The sequence below is a fragment of the Lepidochelys kempii genome, chromosome 3, assembly GCF_965140285.1.
Source record: "Lepidochelys kempii isolate rLepKem1 chromosome 3, rLepKem1.hap1, whole genome shotgun sequence".
In the NCBI taxonomy this organism is placed as follows: domain Eukaryota; kingdom Metazoa; phylum Chordata; order Testudines; family Cheloniidae; genus Lepidochelys; species Lepidochelys kempii.
This window is the reverse complement of record NC_136382.1, coordinates 90,599,565-90,616,726: the sequence shown is the minus strand read 5'-3', so window position 1 is coordinate 90,616,726 and position 17,162 is coordinate 90,599,565. Positions and strand designations below refer to the sequence as shown.

Here is a 17,162-nt window from a genome sequence, read left to right as displayed (position 1 = left end):
TGGGGACAAATGGTTATGAAAACCAATACCCCAGTCAAAGAAAAAGGTTCTCTCAATCCCAAAGGACCAAGCCCCATTACACTGTTGTCAATCCTTTAGAATCTAAAATCTAAAGGTTTATTCATAAAAGGAAAAAGATACAGATGAGAGCTAGAATTGGTTAAATGCTTGCGCTCCTGGTTCTGGTGGTGTACTAGAGTCGACAGGAGAGCGCTCAGTGGTTGATTTATCACGTCTATACTCAAAAAAATTGTACTGTACTTAAATTTGGGATCCATGGCTGTGACCGCATTGTATCCAAATTTGTGTTATATAGACACACTTTCTAGCGAGGGTCTGTTGTACAGTTTTTTTTGTACTAAAACATACAAAAATATAATGCCGTTTGGATTCCAATCCCTGCTGCATTAATGGATTCTCTTTAAGACGAACTTTTGTACTTCATTTATAAAGTAGAATGAGACACAGTTTTGAAGAGATTATGTGATTATGGCAGATAATTACATGATATTACAAATAAAATTAGCATCAAAGATGTTTCAAATAAGGCTATTTTCTTTCCCAGGGACTGTGTGGACTCAGAATATTTTGAGCTTGATTTATCATGAAGGCCATCGAGATGGAACAGAAAATATGGAAACAAAATGCAGAGTCCCATGGCTGTAGTATAATGTAACTAATATCCATTATGACCATCCTCCATCACCTTGTCTCTTTGCTTTACTATTTAGTTCCAAGAGATCTGAGGAACAAGAGAGCAAAAGTAGGTGAAACTATTTTTACAATTTAATTAACATTACCCAGGAAAACTTGTAGCTTTCACCAATAAATCCTCTGAGCCTGTCTGTCTGTCCTCCCCACAACCACCCTTCCTAAAGCAAATCTCCCCTGCATGGGGATGGAGCTCACTTCCTCCAAAGTTGCATTCCATGTCCTTAAACCCAGCCAAAGGGGGGAAAACAAGCTCAATCAAGACCTTAGCACTTCAGTGTCCAGTTTCAGTGGAGATCCCATTTTTCATGGGACTGCTGTGCTTGGCCTCTGGACCAAGAACGGAGCTGCTTCATCCTCATCATGACAGCTCACCCTAAAAGGGGCATTATTGATGGGTTAGGATCATTACAGTTTGCATGTTATATTGTAAATTACAGTGGTTTTGTTGTTGTGATGTATGTAGCTATGTAACTGTAAGCTCTTATGCTATCCATGTTTTATGTCTCCTGCATCTTTAAACGTCAGGAAACTTTTGCTAATGATAGGGCGGGGTGGACTGTGCCAGATGCAGCTCAAGAGGAAGGATCTCCCAGGGCCAGGGATTCACACTAAGCTCTCTCTCATGGAGATGGCTGCCCTGCCCTCCTGTGTTGCTTTCCTTAATCTAAACGGAGAGTCATTCACACTGAAGGTGTGCAGTGCTGGCCTGCCGTAATTTGAGAGAAAGTGTGAGAACTGCCTTGTGGGAGTGATGCCAATCTCTTACACTGCTACCTGGATCTCCCATGAAAGGTGGCATGTGCCATGCACCCACTTCCCCATGAGACTCCCTTCACAGTCACCCTTCCAGCTTCCTTCTCTCTGTTGCAGTAACACCTATAATAAGATGAGCAGATGCATGGTGCAGAGCTTGCACTGCATGAGGTCCGTCACTGCAACCTCTCAATCCATAGGAACCTTCCTCCTGATTGGCTTTTTAGCTCAGCCCCATTTCCCATGCAGAAAGACTCCTTAAAGTTACAGGGACGGTAAAAGTAAATGGAACAACAACATCTCCTAAGCTGCACAGAGCACAATTTAAACTACAGACATCTGGAAATCTTGTATTGCTTATGTGTATTTTACAGGGCTCATGTAGGTTTTCACAATTTTAAGACCATGTTGATGGTGCAGGGAGTTTTTCTCTTCATGGCTTCTGGCTGTCTGTTCTTACTGTGCACCACCATATGGCTCAGCTGTCTGTGTGGTTTTCCAGAAATTCTCAGCTCCAAATTGTTGGAGAAATTGGTTGTGCTGTTCAGCAGTGCATTTTAGCATTACTTTTTAAACATTGTATCCATTACAATTCTCTAAAAATATCTCCAGCTGCAATCTTTTTTGAAAGAGCAAGAAATTCATGCTTACTAGGATTCAAGTTTAAGGATATGTTTTTCACTGAAATATTTCACCAATATACCAGACACAAGGCACACAAATAAATATCTGTTGCTGACTTAACAGTGTATTTCAAAGGAACTCAAAATCATATCAATTTATTCAAGTTTAAATTCTTTTCAGATAAATTCTTTTCAGCACCTGCAATTGCACTCCCTGTTAATTTTTGTGCTGTTTATTGTCACATTTTCCATGATTTTTAAATGGTTTTGCTCCCCTCTTGCTGTGTGAAAGACCCATATAAATAACTGGAAATAACTTGAAGATCTGATTCTAAGTACATTTACTCATGTGCTTAACCTTACAATACTGAGTAATCTCCTTGAGTTCAATGGTATTATCATATGTAGACAGTTATGCATGTGCATGGGGGTCTTTAGAATTAAGGAATCGCAATAATGCCACTGAATGTACAGAAAATGCTGGCAAAGACACAAAAAGAATCCTATTCATTTAAAGCAGGATAAACTATTTACTAAAGTACTTATTCTAGCCCTTTTCAGATATAATGATTTTAATGTTACTTGCAGCAATAGCAATTTTATAAAACCACTGATTTGTAGGTTAATTGTGACCCTTTAATATACCTGAGACTGTCACACTTTTTACTTTGCACGTTATTTATGTAGCCAGAAACCCAAATGACGTTGAGGTTTCCTATTTTCATTTTTCCAGCCTTTCGCTCAAACTTGAGACAATACCAGATTTTAATATTTTTCTGGAGAGGTTTTTAGCTGGGAAAGGTAAGGTTTCATTTACTGCTAAAAGGCTAAGCCCTGATCACTGACCACAGCCTGAGTAAACTATCTGAGTGGGTAAATTACTTAGATGGTGGAGCTGGTCAAAATCCTGGCCCGCACCTCACAACCTGGGGTCTAAGGTTGCAATAAATGCAGTATCATTCACAGCTCACAACAGAGATTTTGTGCAAAGGTAGTCCAGGGGGGCTGCATAAGCACATGCACTGCACCAATAAAGTGCAAGTTGCCTCATGTATCTCAACTGGGTGTTCATTCTGAAACCTAACAATGAAGATTTCAACACACTTCAACTCCACTTAGGCACTCAGATAACACATGGGAGGAGATGAGGATGAGCACTATACAGAGAACACAGAGAAGTAGTTTTTGACAATTCATTTTCTGGTTTAGTAGTTTTCCACAATTATTATGCCTATCCCGCAATCCCAAACCACTACTTCTACCTTCCAAAGAGCCAAAAGACTCAGCTGTAACCTATCTAGCTCCTGGCGTCTCTCTTAATATCTCTGACAATGCAACATTCTCACTAAGGCAGCTTATGGCACACTGAAAATTTCAGTACATAGTAAAATATATTCTACACATTATTCTATTATGGGAATTAGTGTGACTATCTGATCTGCATAGGAGCTTTTGGGCCTGAATCCAGCCTCTTCTGCCCCAAGCTTTGAATCCACTGCCTCTTTTGTCCTGTTTAGAATCACACTACAGATGATTTTCCCTACAACAGAGAGTAGTGTGACTCCTCTCCAGTTATTGCCATCAGTGAGATCACCCTTTTTAGGTACTCTGCCAACGATTCCATGTTTTCACTTGCCAGTAGGGGTCTCTTCTCCCCAGAACTTGCAACAGTTCTGTCAGTTTTATTAGGGTAGTAGGGTCCAGTTCTTTTCGCTTTTCCACTGTGATTTGATCATCTCCTGCCATTTTGTTGTTTTTCAGCTTCTTAATTGTAGCCTGTATTGCTGACATCTCTGTTGCATCAGTCTTAATGCCAAGTAGTTTAGGTTCACATGTTTCATCAATATCTGGGGCTGAGGCTGTTGACGACTTGTCTGACATGCTCTGCCCATGTGTCTTTCTGTTACACCTCAGTTGTAAGCCTTTTTTCATCTTGGCTTTTTATTTGCCCATTTCCTGTTTTGAAATGTCCACACTTCTCACTGCTTTGTCTGTTTTCTTGTACTTTCCCTTTGCTTCTTCTAATATTTCATTTGTCTTAGCATTCAGGAGTTTTCCTTTCAGTGCTTTTCTTTCCTTGTTGAGATGCGAGGTCTCTTGGCTTATTCAGTCCTTGCTCTGTGTGTGTGCTGATACCAGGCTGTGACTGCTGCAGCTTGAATCGCGTTGTCTCAGAGCACTGTGCATTTTTCTTCAGGTCCAACCTCTATCTCACCTTCCTCTGCCTCTGTCAGCACCCCAAATCTGTTCCATAGTTCACGCTGGAATTTCTCAGAGCACACTTTTGTTTTCAGTTTTAGATTATTAATTTCTTTAACTAGAAGAATTAATCTGCGTTCTGTTTAAAGTTGGTCTTTCTCAGTTTTAATTTCAGTTTGGCAATGCAAAGGTTTTGGTTGCTCCTGTCATCTATGGCATGATCTGCCCTTGCATCTTGGACAGATGACCTGAATCTTGAACTGATTCAGATGCAATTGATTTCTTTTTTTGTTTTGCCATCTGTCAAATCCCATGGTTCTTTGTGTATGTCTCTAGAAGGGAACAGGATGCTTGCAGGAACTAAGTCAGACACCAAGCACAATTCAGTGAATTCCAGGTTTCCTTCATCATTGATATAATTGACTTTGAAAAGGTATTTGACAGCCTGCATGGGCGTGCATTGCGGAATATTCTTCAGTTTTGTGAAATTCAAGCTAAACCCATCAACAGCATACTGGCCATGTATAGAGATGCAAGGTTGCTCTATCAGAGTGAATAACCTGACAAGAGAGTGGTTCACTGTGGACACTTATGTGAAACAGGGACACATTTTATTTTTGCTCGTTTGGCATTGCCATAGACAGGATAATGAAGAAGTGTGTTAGTAACACAAAAACTGGAACCCAGATGGTAAAAGCCTAGAAGACCTGGACTGAGACACTACTGAGCAATTCCCTGGAAAAGCTACAAAGAAAGAAAGACAACCTGGCAAAATCTGCAGGTCAAACATGGCTCAGAATCAGTTACTTACATCCTTGAAACTCAGACATCAAGCGGTAATGTCATATTAGAAGGCAAAAACATCAAGAAAGTGGAATAATTCATCTGGGAAGTGCTATTCTAGCCAACAGGAACATCAAGAATAATGTGACATAAAGGTTAGGAAAAGCATCCGCCTTGTTCACTAAACTCAACAGCACATGGACATCAAAGATATACAGTACCAAAGCAAAACTGAGAATTTTCAACTCAAACGTCTCTGTGCTAACATATGGCTTTGATAGCTAAAGATCTACAAAAAATGTTAAACAGAAAATCAGACGCCTTCGAAAATAGGTGCCTACAAAGATTCTGGACATTGGTGATGACCTCTCTCCATCCAATAAATATATCCAAGGAATCACCAGCCAGCAGCTTATTTCCAGCAGAATTAGGAGGAAGTATTGGACATATATGGGACCTGCACTTCACATGCCAACACACAGAGTTCCACATGAAGCTGTCAAGTGGAAACCAACTGGGTTAGGAAATGAGAGAGCCCAAGAGACCCTAAAAAGAACCCTTCACAGGGAGGTCACAATAGTTTATCATAACACCACTGAGTGGATGGAAGTAGTATCAAATGACAGAGAGGAATGGAAGAGATTAGTTTCACCCTGGGCATCAACATTGACATGATTATTTTGCCCCTGTATTTGGTACTGGTGTGACCACTGCTGGAATACCATGTCCAGTTCTGGTGCGCACAATTGAAGAAGGATGCAGATAAACTGGAGAGGGCTCAGAGAAGAGCCATGAGAATGATTAAAGGATTAGAAAATGTGCCTTGTAGCAATAGACTCAAGGAGCTCAATCTGTTTATTTTAACAAAGCAAAATTTAAGGGATGATTAGAGTCTGCAAGTACCTACATCAGGAACAATCTAGCAGAGAAAGGTATAATATAATTCAATGGCTGGCCGTTGAAGCTAGACAAATTTAGACGGGAAATAAGTCATAAATGTTTAACTGTGAGAGTAATTAACCACTGTAACAATTTGCCACGGCTCATGGTAGATTCTCGATCAATGACAATTTTTAAATCAAGATTGTTATTCCAAAAGATATGTTTATGAGTTATTGGGGGAAGTTTAATGCCCTGCGTTATACAGGAAGTCAGACTAGATGACCACAATGGTCCCTTCTGGCCAGAGAATCTATTAATCTAGGAATCTATCAATCTAATTCTAGGTTTGTGATCACTAATCCATCAAAAGTAATGGAAAATACTATCTATGGGTAAATAATCCAGGACAAAAAAGGGCAAATATGTTGTGCTGGGTGCAAGTACCATGCTATGGTGCCAGTGGATTCTAGAGGTAACAGTGCAATGTGTATTCGTTATCACGTAACAGTCTGTCTGTTTGTGGAAAAAAACCAAAACTTGGCCTCAGATCCCTAGACGAGAAGCTGGACTTGGCCTGTCCTTTATCTCATGTTTAAGATGAAAGATAATCCAGAATAAGGCTGTGAATAAAAACAGGAACTGGAATAACATCTCTGTGAGCCCAAATATCCCACCAACAGCAGAGGGAAGAGAAGCTGAAAAACGGAAGTCTGCTCCATCGATTCTGCAGCCGTGCTTGGGAGATTATTAGGATGCAAAAATGTCAATAATTGAACAGTTTTTCTGTTTGAGATCATTAACGTTTATTTCTATAATTTTTCTTCTTCATAAGTATTGGCTGGCTCCTGGTTCAATCACATCAGAGGCTGGTACACCCACAAGGATGACTTCAATATTCTCTTCCTCACCTATGAGGAGATGAAGAAGGTGAGACCAGTCAATCACTTTGTATCTGAAAGGTTTCAGAGTGGTAGCCATGTTAGTCTGTATCAGCAAAAAGAACGAGGAGTAGATGTGGCACCTTAGAGACTAACAAATGTATTTGGGCATAAGCTTTTGTGGGCTAAAACCCACTTCATGAGATGCATGCAATGGAAAATACAGAAGGAAGATATATATAGAGAGAGAACATGAAAAAATGGGGTAGGGTATCTTCCTACTGTATTTTCCATTCCATGCATCTGATGAAGTGGGTTTTAGCCCACAAAAGCTTATGCCCAAATACATTTGTTAGTCTCTAAGGTGCCACAACTACTCCTCATTCTTTTTATATCTGAAAGAAACAGAAAATAAAATGCCTCCATTTTTCAGTGATATTTTGCCACCTTTACCCTTAACATTTGTTAGTCTCTAAGGTGCCACAACTACTCCTCATTCTTTTTATATCTGAAAGAAACAGAAAATAAAATGCCTCCATTTTTCAGTGATATTTTGCCACCTTTACCCTTTTACCACATCAGAGGCTGGTACACCCACAGGAATGACTTCAATATTCTCTTCCTCACCTATGAGGAGATGAAGAAGGTGAGACCAGTCAATCACTTTAGATCTGAAAGGTTTCAGAGTGGTAGCTGTGTTAGTCTGTATCACCAAAAAGAGAGAGGAGCAGTTGTAGCACTTCTGAGACTAACAAATGTATTTGGGCATAAGCTTTCCTGGGCTAAAACCCACTTCATCAGATGCATGCACTGGAAAATACAGTAGGAACATATATATATATATATATATATATATATATATATATACAGAGAACATTTTTTCATGTTCTCTGTATGTGTGTGTGTGTGTATATATATATATATATATATCTTCCTACTGAAAATCTGAAAATTCTTAGGAAAGCAGCTAAATGAAAAAGAGCTGGACACTGTTGTGGAAAATGCTACATTTGATAAAATGAAAACTGATCCCAGGGCAAACTATGAGTCCATGCTAGGCAACCTCCTGGAACGAGGCAAAGGACATTTTCTTCGCAAAGGTAAGGCAGAAGCAACCAAATCTAATTTAATCCTGCAGATCCTGGCACAGGACGTATTGAAGCTCGCTGCCGAGACTTCCAATCACAACTTTCTGTCCCAAGGAAACACTTGGCTTCAGGAAACTAAGACTGCTGAGTGAGGGTGTATCGCTGTGTGACAATGCATCAGGCACCATTTCTCACAGATTAGAAGAGAGCTGCACTCCTTTGCTCAATGCAATGTCTTAAATGTTTGCTGAGCAAAGTAGTGCAGCTGTCTTTTGATCTGTGAGAAAAGTTTGTCAATATATTTTAAAAATGAAAATGTTCAATAAGCTCTTGTGGAGGGTAACATTCATTTTGTGCCACTTGTAAAAGGGAAGGGTCATCTTCAAGAAATTAAAACGTGAACATTCGAGAACACTGAAAGCATTTCTGTCTAGTGTTTCTGGGAAACTTCACACGTGGTGAGCATCGGAACTGATTTTGTCTCTACAGCTTTCAGGGCTTATTTAGAGTATGAAATTAGCCAAAGAAATAAAATCTAAGGGCCCCTTTGCAAACAGGGGCCGCTAACAAGGAGTTTCGAGAGGTAGTTTGGAAGGGGAGTGGGAAGGGGGCAAGGTACACTTGCCATTCTTTAAAACCTTTACACTAAACTATAATATACATTTCTTGATTTAAACAAAACCCTGTCATTAACCTAGGTAACTGTATGAGAAAATGCAGGCAGAAGCCCAGGAGCAGAGTGGGGGCTATCCTGTTTATTGCACTCGGTGTAGCATGTACGATTACCTGCCCTATGGGCGGGTGGCGTATGTGTGCATTCGGTGCAAGGAGCTCCTGGCCCTCAGAGACCATGTACGGGCTTTGGAAGCAGGGCCGGCTCTAGGATTTTTGCCACCCCAAGCAAAAAAAATGTTGGCCCTCCCCTGCTTTTTTTTCATTCCCCCCTGCCCCCTGCCCAGCCCCAACTCTGCCCCTTCCCAACCCCTTTCCCAAATCCCCAGCCCCGCCTCCTCCCCCAGGTGTGCCGCATTTCTCACCCCCCCCCATTGCTTTCTGTGGCTCCCCTCCCCGCAACCCCCCGCCCTAGCTCACCTCCGCTCCACCTGCTCCCCTGAACACGCCACCGCTCCACTTCTCCCCCCTCCCTCTCAGGCGAGGGGAGGCAGTGTATTCAGGGGAGCAGACAGAGCAGAGATGAGTGAAGGTGGGGGAGAGCGCAGGAAGTAGTGGGCGGGGGGGTGTAGAGGAACTGCTCCGCTCCCCTCCCCAGCTCACCTCCTCTCCACCACAGCCGCCTCCCCCGAGCGCACCGCCGCTCGGCTTCTCCTCCCTCCCTCCCAGGCTTGCCACGCAAAACAACTGTTTTGCGTGCAGCAAGCCTGGGAGGGAGGGGGGAGGAGCGGAGCGGTGGCGGCGCACTCAGGGGAGCAGGCGGAGGCGAGCTGGGGCGGCGGGGGCACATTTCTAGGGGCGGCCTGGCCGGCGCTGGAACTCCGCCCCTAGATATGTGCCGCCTCAAGCACCTGCTTGTTTTGCTGGTGCCTAGAGGTAGCCCTGTTTGGAGGCCAGCGTGGCGGAACTGGAGGAGCTAAGGGAGGCAGAGAGGTTTGTTGGTGAGGCTTCCGGGACACTGTAGATTTGTCCCACCTCTGGTCAGACAGCCCCTGCACTGTTAAGGAGGATGAAAGGCCCAGAGAAGGAGAGCAGTCAGTGGGAACAGAGGGAAACCTTCCCATAGTTGGGACCCTCCTTCCAGATGATGTTGGGGTATCCTCTCGCACTGAGGTTACCTCTCCGGGGGAGGGAACTCCAGTCATTAGGAAAAGGCAGGTGTTAGTAATGGGACATTTGATCATTAGAAACATAGATAGCTGGGTTTGTGATGACCGGGAGAACCGTATGGTGACTTGCCTGCCTGGTGCGAAGGTTGGGGATCTCTCAAGGCATTTAGATAGACTTATGTGTAGTGCTGGGAAGGAGCCAGTAGTCGTGGTACATGTAGGTACCAATGACATAGGGAAGGGTAGGAGAGACGTCCTGGAGGCCAAATTTAGGCTGCTAGGAAAGAGACTGAAATCCAGGACCTCTATGGTGGCATTCTCAGAAATGCTACCAGTTTCACGCTCAGAGCCAGGCAGGCAGAGCTTCAGAGTCTCAATGCATGGATGAGACGATGGTGTGTGTGTGTGGGGGGGGGGTTAGATTTATTAGGAACTGGGGAAACTTTGGGATGGGGGAGCCTATACAGGAAGGATGGACTCCACCTAAACCAAAGTGGATCCAGACTGCTGGCACTTAACACTGAAAAGGTTGCAGAGCAGTTTTTAAACTAAGAGATGGGGGAAAGCCGATTGCTGCAGAGGCGCACGTGGATCGGACAGAGACTTCCTTAGCGGAGAGTCTATTGATAGAGATTATGTTAGATGGGGTGGGATCTGAGTTACCCAGGAAAGAATTTTCTGTAGTATCTGGCTGGTGAATCTTGCCCATATGCTCATGGTTTAGCTGATCACTATATATGGGGTCGGGAAGGAATTTTCCTCCAAGGCAGATTGGAAGAGGCCGTGGAGGTTTTTCGCCTTCCTTTGTAGCATGGGGCACGGGTCACTTGCTGGAGGATTCTCTGCTCCTTGAAGTCTTTAAACCATGATTTGAGGACTTCAATAGCTCAGACATCGGTGAGGTTTTTCGCAGGAGTGGGTGGGTGGCCTGCGTTGTGCAGGAGGTCAGACTAGATGATCATAATGGTCCCTTCTGACCTTAGTATCTATGAATCTAGATTCTCTAGGTTTTAGTCAGGAGCAGGGGATGAAAGAGGACAAAGTATGGGCCAGATCAGACGAGAAACATTCACATAAAGAATCTGACACATCAGAAAAGGGCAGACAAATAAACAGTGACAAGTTTTTAAAGTGCTTGTAACACAAATGCTAGAAGTCTAAATAATAAGATGGGTGAACTAGAGTGCCTCATGTTAAAGGAGGATATTGATATAATAGGCATCACAGAAACCTGGTGGAGTGAGGACAATCAATGGGACACAATCATTCCAGGGTACAAAATATATCGGAAGGACAGAACAGGTCATACAGGGTATGGGGGAGTGGCACTATATGTGAAAGAAAATGTGGAATCAAATGAAATAAAAATCTTAAATGAATCCACATGTTCCATAGAATCTCTATGGATAGTAATTCCATGCTCTAATAAGAATATAACAGTAGGGATCTACTATCAACCTCCTGACCAGGACAGTGACAGTGACAATGAAATGCTAAGGGAGATTAGAGAGGCTATCAAAATAAAAAACTCAATAATAGTGGGGGATTTCAATTATCCCCATATTGACTGGGTACATGTCACCTCAGGATGAAATGCAGAGACAAAATTTCTTGATACTTTAAATGACTGCTTCTTGGAGTAGCTGGGACAGGAACCCACAAGGGGAGAGGCAACTCTCGATCTAGTTCTGAGTGGAGTGCAGGATCTGGTCCAAGAGGTAACTATAACAGGACTGGCTGGAGATAGTGACCATAATATAATAACATTTAACATTCCTGTGGTGGGAAGAACACCCCAACAGCCCAACACTGTAGCATTTAATTTCAGAAAGGGGAACTATGCAAAAATTAGGAGGTTAGTTAAACAGAAATTAAAAGGTACAGTGACTAGAGTGAAATCCCTGCAAGCTGCATGGACACTTTTCAAAGATACCAAAATAGAGGTTCAACTTCAATGTATACCCCAAATTAAAAAACACAGTAAAAGAACTAAAAAACGAGCCACCGTGGCTTAACAACCATGTAAAAGAAGCACTGAGAAATAAAAAGGCATCTTTTAAAAAGTGGAAGTCAAATCCTAGTGAGGTAAATAGAATGGAGCATAAACACTGCCAAATTAAATGTAAAAATGTAATAAGAAAAGCCAAAAAGGAGTTTGAAGAACTGCTAGCCAAAAACTCAAAAGGTAATAACAAAATGTTTTTTAAGAACATCAGGAAGCCTGCTAAACAACCAGTGGGGCCCCCGGATAATCGAGATACAAAAGGAGCACTTAAAGATGATAAAGTCATTGTGGAGAAACTAAATGAATTCTTTGCTTCAGCGTTCGCGCTGAGGATGTTAGGGAGAGTCCCAGACCTGAGCCGTCTTTTGTATGCGACAAATCTGAGGAATTCTCACAGATTGAAGTGACACTAGAGGAGGTTTTGGAATTAACTGAGAAACTTAACAGTAAGAAGTCACTGGGACCAAGAGTTCTGAAAGAACTCAAATGTGAAATTGTGGAACTATTAACTATGGTTTGTAACCTGTCCTTTAAATCAGCTACTGTACCCAATGACTGGAAGATAGCTAATGTTACACCAATATTTAAGAAGGGGTTTAGAGGTGATCCTGGCAATTACAGACCAGTAAGTCTAATGTCAGTACCGGGCAAATTAGTTGAAACAACAGTAAAGAATAAAATTGTCAGACACATAGAAGAACATAAATCGTTGGGCAAAAGTCAACATGGTTTCTGTAAAGGGAGATCATGTCTTACTAATCTATTAGAGTTCTTTGAGGGGGTTAACAAACATGTGGACAAGGGGGAACCAGTGGACATAGTGTATTTAGGTTTCCAGAAAGCCTTTGACAAGGTCCCTCACCAAAGGCTCTTATGTAAATTAAGTTGCCATGGGATAAGAGGGAAGATCCTTTCATGGATTGAGAACTGGTTAAAAGACAGGGAACAAAGGGTAGGAATAAATGGTAAATTTTCAGAATGGAGAGGGGTAACTAGTGGTGTTCCCCAAGGGTCAGTCCTAGGACCAATACCTATTCAACCTATTCATAAATGATCTGGAGAAAGGAGTAATAGTGAGGTGGCAAAGTTTGCAGATGATACTAAACTGCTCAAGATAGTTAAGACCAAAGCAGACTGTGAAGAACTTCAAAAAGAGCTCAGAAAACTAAGTGATTGGGCAACAAAATGGCAAATGAAATTTAATGTGGATAAATGTAAAGTAATGCACATTGGAGAAAATAACCCCAACTATACATACAATATGACAGGGACTAATTTACCTACAACTAATCAGGAGAAAGATCTTGGAGTCATCGTGGACAGTTCTCCAAAGATGTCCACGCAGTGTGGTGCAGCAGTCAAAAAAGCAAACAGGATGTTAGTGTAAGCAGTGTCAGGATGAGCTCCACCCTGACATCTGGTGGTGAGGTGTGGCAAGTTGTGGAAAAGAACTTCAGGGGCTGATCTCATTTGCATAGGCACACCCACCACGCCTAGAATGAGACCATAGCTGCCCAAATGGTCACTTTGGCTGCTGTGGGATCCCCAGTGTCTCTGTTATTGGGGCAGGAAGAATAAATTGTTATTACCCTGATTATGGGAACTGTGCTTGGAACTGTACGTGGCCTTTTGTTATGATGGAGGGATTCACCATCAACTAAGTAGCACTCGCTAGGCAAGGGTCATGGGTTCCAAAACTGTGTGAAGGGAGAGAGGCTGGGGACAAGTATTAATACTTGGTGGCATGGGCCCCTTGGTGAGGGCCTTACATGCTGATTGCACTTCCTCCTCTCTCCACTGTGGAATATCAGAGCTAATTTTGATTTCATTAGAAGTCTAGTTATAGGCTGCTGAGCTCACTTTGGGCTGACAGTGCACCAGCACTGGGGCTCCCCTACTATAAGCTGAATTCACCTAAGAGCTGAAATCACTGAGTGTTGTGTTAAGTAGTGGGGGAGCCTGAAGATATATTGTGGAGCAGTTTGCGGGACGGCTGGTGAAGCAGTTCGACGCGGAGCAGTGTGTGGATGGCAGGAGCTGCAGGGGGCCCACTGTCTGTGTTGGATGGCGGCTTTGGTCTAGCACCTCTGTTCTGCCCGGCGGCCCTGCCGTGGCCCATCTCACAAGGGGTGCTTACCAATTCCCCCACAGGGTGCAAAAGGTTTCTATGCACCGTCTTTATTTGCCCTGGACCGTCTTCAGGTTTGATCTTGTAGACCGGCAGATCTCCCAGCTTTTCCATCACCAGGTAAGGTATTGCCTTCCATCTGTCAGCTATCTTGTGTTTGCCAGCAATACCCAAATTTCGCAGCAGGACTCTGTCCCCCGGCTGGAGCTCCTGCGAACGCACTCTAGCATCATATCGATGTTTGTTGCGGTCTGCGTTCTTCCGAGCCGCAGCGGTAGCTAAGCGATAAGCATCCCGCAGCTTTTCTCTTAGTCGGGATACATATTGCTGGTGAGTTTCATAGCTATCTCCATCCTCTGATACACCAAAGCACAAGTCTATGGGTAATCTTGGTTCTCGCCCAAACATCAAGAGATATGGGGTGACTCCCGTAGCATCGTTCTTTGTGGCATTGTAGGCATGCACCAGAAATGCGACATGCTGGCTCCAGGTTGCCTTCTGCTCTGGTCGCAAAGTTCCCAACATATCTAATAGGGTTCGATTGAACCTCTCTGGCTGAGGATCACCTTGAGTGAAGGAGTTCGTGGGGCAGCTGGCGGAGCGGAGCGCAGCTGAGCGAAGGAGTTCGTGGGGCGGCTGGCGGAGCGGAGCGCAGCTGAGCGAAGGAGTTTGTGGGGCGGCTGGCGGAGCGGAGCGCAGCTGAGCGAAGGAGTTCGTGGGGCGGCTGGTGGAGCGGAGTGCCGCTATGGAGCTATGGGGCGGTCAGCTTCAGATCACGTAAGGTGCCTCTTACCCCCGTCCCATTTCCACCCAGGTTGGGAGGTAAAGCTCCACCGATAAACTTTCGAACTCTGGGGCTGCCCTGACCAGGGACAGAGACTTTTGGGGCATTGGACTTTTGGGACTTTGGGTGATTTGGGGTTGCTGGACTCAAGAACCAAAGGGAAAAGGGCATGCCCCAATTTGCCTGGGGTGGGATTGTTTTTGCTCATGGGTTGTGTTATGAATCCTGTTGGTGGTGTTTCCCCAACATAATGCCACATTGTTTCTCTCTGTTATTAAAAGACTTTTGCTACACTCAGACTATGTGCTTGCGAGAGGGGAAGTATTGCCTCTTGGAGGCGCCCAGCGGGGGTGGTATATATTTGTCCCAGGTCACTGGGTGGGGGCTCGAGCCGGTTTGCATTGTGTTATTGGAATGGAACCCCTAGATATTGAACCCGGCCCTTGTTGCTGCCAACTCTGACGGGCAGAAGGGTTACATTAGGAATCATTAAAAAAAGGGATAGAGAATAAGATGGAGAATATCTTATTGCCCTTATATAAATCCATAGTACACCCACATCTTGAATACTGCGTACAGATGTGATCCCCTCATCTCAAAAGAGATATACTGGCATTAGAAAAGGTTCAGAAAAGGACAACTAAAATGATTAGGGGTTTGGAACGGGTCCCATATGAAGAGAGATTAAAGAGGCTAGGACTTTTCAGCTTGGAAAAGAGGAGACTAAGAGGGGATATGATAGAGGTATATAAAATCACGAGTGGTGTGGATAAAGTGAATAAGGAAAAGTTATTTATTTGTTCCCATAAGAACTAGGGGTCACCAAATAAAATTAATGGGTAGCAGGTTTAAAACAAATAAAAGGAAGTTCTTCTTCACACACTGCACAGTCAACCTATGGAACTCCTTGCCTGAGAAGGTTGTGAAGGCTAGTACTGTAACAGGGTTTAAAAGAGAACTGGATAAATTCCTGGAGGTTAAGTCCATTAATGGCTATTAGCCAGGATGGGTAAGGAATGGTGTCCCCAGGCTCTGTTTGTTAGAGGGTGCAAATGGATAGCAGGAGAGAGATCACTTGATCATTACCTGTTAGGTTCACTCCCTCTGGGGCACCTGGCATTGGCCACTGTCGGTAGACAGGATACTGGGCTGGATGGACGTTTGGTCTGACCTAGTATGGCCGTTCTTATGTTCTTATGACAATTCTTGTGGCTGAGAGGAGAGGGTATTTTTCATGTTGTAACCCTTATATGGGAGAGTGGTGAATAGATATCAGGGGTTTGTGGTCTTATACTGCTGAATAGAAGGGGGACCCAGCTAGATGGTAATGGGCACTGTGGTATGGAAAAGGGAGAGAACCACTGCAAACTCTTAAGTACAGTATTGCCTGAAAAGGATGTTCAGAGAAGCTCAAATTTCTCTTAATAGTAACTACTTCCTTTTCTTCTAAAATTGACAGTGAAATAAATCAGTACAGGAAGATGATAACTGAGATGTATAAAACCACTGGTTCCTAAAACAAAATTAGTGACATTGTCTAGAAATACTGGGTCAAATTAGTTTCCCTGGAGTCAAAGTTATTTCACCCACACCTTCAGGACTGGAAATGTACTGCCAAAGCCCTAGAGAGCTATGTTCTGGGGAGATGAGAGAGGAAAGAACTGAGGAGAAAAGGAACTGCACCCAATTAGCAGCATTCACAGCCTCTTACGCACACAAGGGATATTCAAATTATAATCAAATGTCCAAGTGGCAGCAGAACATCTAGCCACCAATGCCTCTTCTGTGTCTCCTGCTCTAGGGATCGTTGGAGACTGGAAGAACAAAATGACTGTGGCACAGAGGAAAAGGTTTGACAATGTTTTTAGGGAGAAAATGAAAGACCTGTCTTCCACGTTCACCTGGGATATTAATGACGACATATAGGCTGGTTTCCAGCTGGAAAGAGATGAAAGTGCTCTAAAGAAAATGAAAATACGTTTTTGTCTCCAATGTTCATAAAAATCCATCATTCTGTGCACATTAAAGATTTTAAACCTGCAAAATTTTTTCCTTCTTACACGTATTTGCACATCACCATAGCACCCCAGTTCTAAGATATGAAAAGGTGTTACAGACTGTCATGTTCTGGGGTGCAATCCAGGCCAGTCACGGCTTATGTCCTCACATGACCTATAAACCTGTGTGCCTTAACTGCCCTGAGGCTGTGGCTGATAGCCTGGACACCAACAGCCAGCAGACAAACATATAGTATCCTGAATGTCTGCTCTGAAGCCCTGGATCAGCACTCTGACCCCAGCTGCCTGCCTACAACAATACAGCCCCACTCTAGTCTCAGTCACTCAATTACCTCATGCAGCGGTAACACAGACACACTCCCAGTCCTGAATTTTCCCCAAACTGCATGCTTTCCAATATCTAGCCCTTTCCTGGACCATTCAGAGAGGTATCAAGATCCATTTGTTCCTTTAAAGAGACACTATCCAGCAGCCTACCACATTAACTGGAGTTGATATTCACTTTAAATCAAACACAGGCATAGGT

At 43.4% G+C, this 17,162-nt stretch overlaps 1 pseudogene; it reads left to right on the top strand.

Moving 5' to 3' along the window:
• The first annotated feature begins 534 nt into the window (after positions 1-534).
• On the top strand, positions 535-16,571 carry LOC140908784 (amine sulfotransferase-like; annotated as a pseudogene).
• The last annotated feature ends 591 nt before the right edge of the window (positions 16,572-17,162 follow it).